Raw genomic sequence first — 7692 nt, 5'->3', positions numbered from 1 at the left:
AGATGAGCGATTGCTCATGGCTCGATTGAGCAGCCTGACTTTTCCTGCAGAGGCTGTGTGACGTTCATTTGACTTGGCGAGAAAAAAATCACAGCACTCGGTTTGTTTTATTCGTGTGAATTTACAAAGACCGTTGGTTTGTTTTTTTTTTTGTTTTTTTTTTGGAGTTACAGAAAACTATAACATTGTACCAAATCTTTATCATTGTAAATGACGGCGAAGCTGTCACGTCACAGACTAACTTATTGTCAACATTGACACAATGGCCCATTCATTCCAGCACACGAAACTTTCCACAGTGCAGTAATCTAACCTTGTTGAATACCTTCTTGGTTTTACCGATTCAACCACTGTAACCTGTTTGGCACTGTAAGCATTTTGTGTGGAAAAACGGATTTGCATTTGCTAAATGCAAATGTATACCGTATGTCCTTATGCTGCAGGTATCTATAGAAAGACAACCAGAGAGACTGTGTAATACATGTGTTATATTTATTATGTAAATGTGTGGATCAAACTTTTATCATGTATGTTCTTGGTGTTAAAAGCTCACATTTAATCTTTTGAGTCTCAAGCCGTAACTGGTGAAGCTGAACAATGACTAAAACAAGTAACTCACAGTCAGAATCAGAGTCAGAATCTGCTTTATTGGCCGAGTATGTGCAAACATACAAGGAATCTGACTCCGGTTAAAATGTTGTACTTAATGTGCTTGCATAAGAAAAAAGACCTACAGCTCAACAAGGACAAAAAAAAAGAAAAAAGAAAAAAACTAGTGAGTTAAGAAGTCCAAAAACATGAACAATAATATATAATAATATATACAATAATTTACAATGTGTGTTGTGTGACAGTGATGAATGTACATGTTAAAAACTGCATTATTGGATGATACATTGCCAGTCAGCGGATGTTTTGGTGTCAGACCGCTAGTGACACTGCATGTCAATGAAGAGCACTTTTTGTAAGCAATGATTTATGAGTGGAATACTATGCGGAGTTGGAACAGCAGTTCAAGATAACCACTGAGGTCTGAAAATACAGAGCAGCAATTTTCTGCAGTAGTTTATACTTTCATATCTAACAAAGCCATCATAAGTACAGTATACACATTTTTCTTATCTTAGTCAAATGATCTTTGAGTTAAAATTAAAAAGAAAAAAAAAAGAAAAGAAAGTTGGTTCATACATAGGTGTGAAGAAAAGTGCGGTCGCATCCCGGTGTGGTTGTTGTCTTCAGATCTGTAATTGACCTTGTGGGTTATTATATATTATATCTGCACACACCTGACTCTCTGAACCAGTGGAGGACTCAAGAAACTGGTGATGCATTTACGGTGAAACAGTTCCAAACACTGGTTAAAATGAAAATTTGTTTTATTAAGTGACTCAGATTTAAAATATAACTATTATACCTCTGCAATTAAAACACACAGGAAACTATTTACTAGTTAACCATTTAGAGGCACATCGAGACCAAGTGATTGTCTAACATGCGGGGCAGCCTGCGCTGCCTCATGTTTTCAAAGCACACCCTAGAGGGCCTCACATCACATTTTCCCCACCGAGGGGCGATCCAGAATGCACTTTATCACATTTTCTTAGACACTGAGCCGCCAAACAAGGTACTTCACCATGCTTCATCCATGGGTTGTGTCCAAGAGGGCACTTCTGCTGTGTTTTATTCAAACAAGGCCACCATGAGTGCTCTGGAGCGTGCAGTTCTCATGTGTATAAATCCAATCAGACCTCATTAAAAACACTCCTTATACACATCAGCTCTGACTGAACAATAACAAGGACGAGTGGGTTACCAAATATAGTTATTTCTTTAATTATTTATTCTTAGAATAGAACGGCTCATACGGTACTGTTTGGCTTTTAAGAGATGGCACTCAGCCTCCCACCCTGTTAATTAGCGTGATTAACCACATCTTGAGCTAAACTAATATTGAACTGGCATGCAATGGGTGGATTTAACTTTAAATTAAGCACTGTCATTTTTGTCAACCAGTAAGATTTCTATTGATTCAAATGTGTTATTAATTGTGTGTTTTGAAATGAGCTTTCTCAGTCGATTGCTAAACAGTATTGCACTATTGCATGGAAATAATGGGTTTGATGACAAACGATAAACACGACTAGACATCCTTAAAAGTCACCTCACCTCAACCCTCCCACTCTAAGTGTGTAGGAGAACCTACAGGCTAGGGGCCATGTTTGCTTTGTCCACTCTGGGCTACTGTAGAAACCTGGTGGTGCAGACTCTACTCCCTCCGTATATATAAGGAGCTCATTTTAAGGAAATGAAAATACAATTCTTATTTGAAGGTGATTGTACACCAATGAAAACATAATTATGAATATTATATTCCCTTTCTGCCAGTAGATCCCCTTAATGCTACACACTGGACTGTTAATACTCCTCCACTGTTTACTTGTGCACTTGTAATATCTGATGTAGGAAAGCACAATGAAAAGACAAAGACAGAAAACATACTCTGTAAACATTGTGCCAGTTTACCTCACACTCGACTGAGGATGCATCAGTTGGTGATTTGGCCAACACAAACAAATGCACAGCCCCAAGATTTACTGTATGTGAGACTGACATGATGTTCAAACAATGCTATAATCCACAGAGCACACCTGCTGGAAACAGCTGAGTAAATAAACAGACAATTTCCTCACCCTCTCTTTCGACTTATTGCAGCCTGAAGAATAGGTGAGAATAGCATATTAAACTTCATCAAAAGTTCCTGAAAAGCACTAGGCTGTGCAGCAACTTTGGGACAGTGACCACAGTCAAAACGGCAGGTCACATGACTTGTTTGTGCCAGAAATGACAGTGTCCAAAAACACAATATGAGCCATTAAAGTCCATTGAAAATTTAACAGCTGTGGTTTAATTAACAGCCACGCTAAATGAACGGGAATGTTGCTGATCCCCAAACCTTTAATCTGAATTAACAAAACATTGCAAATGCACCTTAATGGCCCCTGGTGCCAGGGAAGCACCTTTCCTTTTACATCACTATGAGGCTAAAATGTACGGTTTTAGGTGAACTGTCTCAACAACTATATGATGGATTTTCCTGAAATTTGGTGCACACCTTCATGTCCCCCCCAAGGCGAGTTGTAATAACTTTGGAGATCTTTGGACTTTTCATCTTGTGCCTACAGCCTCACAGAGCTGCTAGCATGGCTGCAGGCTCTTGGTCATGGCTAAATCAAATTTTTCGCACCACAAACAACATTACTTTCACCTCCATTATATTGAGGTGACAGACAACTATAAGGCAGAGACACAAACTGCAGCATTACACATTTAAATCTGACTGATGAGAAACAGTATGAGAGTGAGGGTCATTCTGTTGACAGGAAAAGAGCAACACTGGTCATATAAAATCCCTCAAACTAGTGAATGCAACAACAAATGCAATATTCAGACACTCCATTTTAAAGGTCTCACTTATTGTCTGTGAAAAAGCATTTTCATATTACATGTTGCAAACCTTGTACACATTTTGCCACAACCACATTAAATGGCAGCGCTCTCAGAGTTCTTTCTTTTCTGTTTTGATTTCAATGTTGTCTTCACAGCCAATGAGCAGAGACAGACATGCAATGGTTCCTCTAAATGATCCTATGCTACAATCCCACCTGCCCGAGAGCTGAGTTAAGCATACAGTATATTATAACATGCAGGTTGTAGATAGGCTGTATGTGTTAGGAGGACATTTTTGTAAATATGGGCTGAAGACAGTCACATTGAAACCAACTCAATTCCCTGCTGTCTTTGTACCTTGAGATCGGGCGGAAGGTACTGATGAGAGCACTCAGCTGTGGATAATCCAGTTGTTCAGGCCTTGAATGATACAACACATTGACCATTTTATCCTGGCAAGCAGCTGTCCACGAAGAGCCCCGGATTGGAAGAAAGCACAATTATCTCAGTAAACAACTCTGTGATGAAACACACATCTTTCCAGTTCAGTTCTTTCTAGACCATACAAAATGCTTGCAAAATGCCATCAACAACACAACTGACCACATTTTGTAATTGCAAGCTAAATTACTTAGAACTTGCTCAATCTTTCCTTAATCAACAGAGAACTGCTGGAGGCAAATTAAATGTCAGAGGAAGGAGAACGCGTTTTCATTATTTATCGAGGACAGTTATGAGGAGGCATTACACCATCGCTGCGTCTCTGCTCTCTGTTTTTTTTTAGTATGTTTTGATGTGGTTATGTCATTGGCTGATAACATCCCTCAGAGATGATTTGCAGTGCAACCCATCTGTCAGGGGAGGTGTTTGGTAATGGACCATCTGACAGCTGTTAATGGTGTGGATTAGCATGAAAACAGCCACCACAGAGTGTCTTGTAATTTGTGGCCCTCAAATAAAAAAAATGACAGTGACTGATTGCCAGAGCTGCAGGGAATAATGCTGAGAGAAAATACAGTTATGAGCCATTGGAATCACCCACTTAGCAACAGCTGGATCTCCGTGTGTTGTCATAAAACAGGCGAATTTTGATAAAATTGATTAAAGTTCACCCAGATGGAGTGAATGTAGGTAGAAGAGATCGTAGCTAAATAAAATAGAGCCAGTTGTGGAGAGCACTGTGGAATTTTGAACAGACATTCATGGTCCAAAGAGGATGAATGCTGCTTCCCCAAAGGAAGAATTTTAACCCTGGAAGTACCATCAGGTCAAGATTCATGATAAAATATCTGCCAAGAAAAAAAAAAAGACATTCCCATCAGCTTCAGCTGTACTTTGTGTTTAGTGCTAATTAGCAAATGTTAGCATGCTGACACCAAATTAATGTTAAACATAATACATTTTATACGTGCTAATCATCGACATGTTAGCATTGTCATTGTGAACATGTTAGCATTCTGATGTTAGCCTTTAGCTCAAACCATAGCAGTCTCACAGAGAAGCTAGTGTTGCTGTAGACTCAAAGTCTTTGAGTCAAACACACGTGCGTATAAATGCAAATCAGTTTCACATGAAAATCCATCAAGTGTGGAGCCTCTAACAGTGCAAATAACCTGAGTGTTAAGAGCCTGCTTTTGTCAATGGATCTCAGCGGATCACTGTAGGATTCGCGTCATTAACTCAATTTCTTTCTCTTTTATTACAAGCAGTTTGATAATGTGTTTTTTCTGAATGCAGGCCTAAGAAAAATACCAGATGAAGGCTCATTATTATTTTGCTGGTGAGTTTTGTTTTTGATCTTGAGAGAATAATATAATTCAAGTAAACATTCCCACAATTGTCATATCAAAAGCTCTTTCAAAATGCCTAGTGTATTGGTGGCTGCCTTATTGTTACTTCATATGTTGATGTTTGCCAAGCAGAATGCATTCACAAAAGATAGCACAGTAGCAATAAAAATAATAGCATTTAATAAAGGTTCTGTAGCGTCACATGTCTTGTAAAAAAACAAGGAAAGGTCAGAATAACTACACTGTCATTTTTCCAAACAAAAAAAGCAACTGGTTAAAATACATGTTGTATGATCAAACCCATACACACCAAAACAAACCACAATATGGTTTCGAGCTTTCACCAATAGGACATTTTCACAAAGGACATTCTGACATATCACGGCAGGAAAGAACAAGAGCAAACAGATTGCATTCCATTCACCGGCTTCAGCTTCAAGGTCCTGGTATTGTTCATGTTAGTCACACTGTCAAGGCTTACACTTGAGTTGAACACAGACATTGTTAATAGTAACACCTGTGCTTCTCCTACAAAGACAAGTGGGAAAAAGGCTCATTACAAACCCTCCCATCACTGCTAATACAGGCAAGAGTCAATGCTCATGAGAAGGGCTGGTAGATGTAGTCCAGTCTTAATGAGTGGCAAAATAAAATCCTCTGAGGTTCAGATGCTGTGCTGTCTAGAGGAGTGATGATATGATGACAACGTGCTAGGAATCATCGTGGACATTTTCCTTCATGGCCAGCTCATTCATACCTTTTCAGCTCTTTTTTCAGTCATTTTTAAGCTTGTGTTTCACACAGAAGGAGCAGAGTGCATTTGATTTAGATATCTGTCCTTGAGGTGCAAACTGTGAGCTAACATCTGACTTCGAATTGATGCTTAGTATATTGTTAATGTGAACCAGGAAACATCAGGAAGCTTTGTGTTTGGACTTTGCTTTTAGGAGTGTTGCATTATAAAAATGACCCAACGGTGATGATAAAGAACAACAGCACACATACTGAGATGTTAGCACATGCACAGATTGTCTAAAGATTTGACCGGTTTAGTGACTTGAAGAGAAAAACAGATCCATATCCTATTTTGTTCAACTTTACAAACAACACAAAGGAGCAAAGCAATATATTAATTTATCTAAACACTTCAGGCACTGACATTGGTTTCGCTGCTGTGCTATTAGGTTGTTCCTAACTTCGAGTTAGGGTTAGGGTTATTTTCCACAAAGATTGATTGTTTAAGTTCCCGGGATGGCTGGCCTTTACAGGAAAGCGAGTTATCAGCAGCACACACATTTCTGAACACTAGTTTTTAAATCAACTTCAGGTTATGAGCTCATCCATTGTGCAGAGCTTTATTTTTTTTTTAATGGTCAGCAAGTGTAAAAGTGCCCGTTGGACATGTTTTAGTGGAGCGATTTCTGAAGTGCTCTTATAAATCGATAAATATTAGTATGGTAATATGAAGTCTGCAGTTTAAGGACAACAAGTTTTTACATCTATTGCCTGAAGTTGCAGCGTTCTGCTGGGCTCAGACTGATAATAGCCAGACCTGACAGACGGGACTAAACATGGGCCTCTTGTGGACAACTGACACCCCATCTGTGACATCTGAAGATGTCCAGAGAAAAAGGCTAGTTAAATTGCACACTTGATCTGACAATAAAGTATCATCATCATCATGTTAGTATTTGTTGCCTTTCACGACGTGTTCCATGACGTTCTCCGTGCCGTTGACCAGTAGGATCACAGGCTTTTCCAAAATCAGCGTTGTACACATTGCATTGGAAGATGTTTGTTTACATTTTTGTCAGCACAAGTGGTCTGTTAAGCGTCTTGAAAAAAGCGTCAGCCTCATTTATTTCAATGAGGCCACCGTTGACACTGCTGCACTGACACAGACTGACTGCAAACACAGAGGCCTCTGTGAGAAAATGACAACAAAAAGAAAACAAGATGATGGATTAAGATTTTCAATGTAATAACCTTCCAGAAAATTGCGAAATCCAGTCTCACGGTATTCTAGTGATCTGGTGTCTGATAACTCATGAATGTGGGACTCAAACTGGGCATCCTCTCATCATTTATTATACCATCATGCCCACACCAATGCAGCCCCTTGTGTCTTCGTTAGAGCAGGCCTATTTCCTGTCTGATTGCCTACCTGTCCATCACAGATACGCTTTGGAGGAAAAGCGCAACAAATAAACAGCTGGGCAAACAAACATACAGTGGCAATAAAGTGTTTTGTATGTATATTATTCCTTTCAAGACAGCAGTGAAATTAGATCTGTGCAGACCCTTTTGACATCAGACCTGAGAATCATTGGTGTAGCTGTGGCATTATCAATTGCTGCATTGGATTGCAAGAAGTGGACAAACAACTCCATCATTACTGCTGTGAAATCCACCGGTGCTTTCCCTTCTGTGAAAAGTCAGACTGTTTGGGGGACAA

Source organism: Chaetodon auriga, chromosome 13 (assembly GCF_051107435.1).
Source record: "Chaetodon auriga isolate fChaAug3 chromosome 13, fChaAug3.hap1, whole genome shotgun sequence".
Lineage (NCBI taxonomy): Eukaryota > Metazoa > Chordata > Actinopteri > Chaetodontiformes > Chaetodontidae > Chaetodon > Chaetodon auriga.
This window is presented reverse-complemented; position numbering follows the sequence as displayed.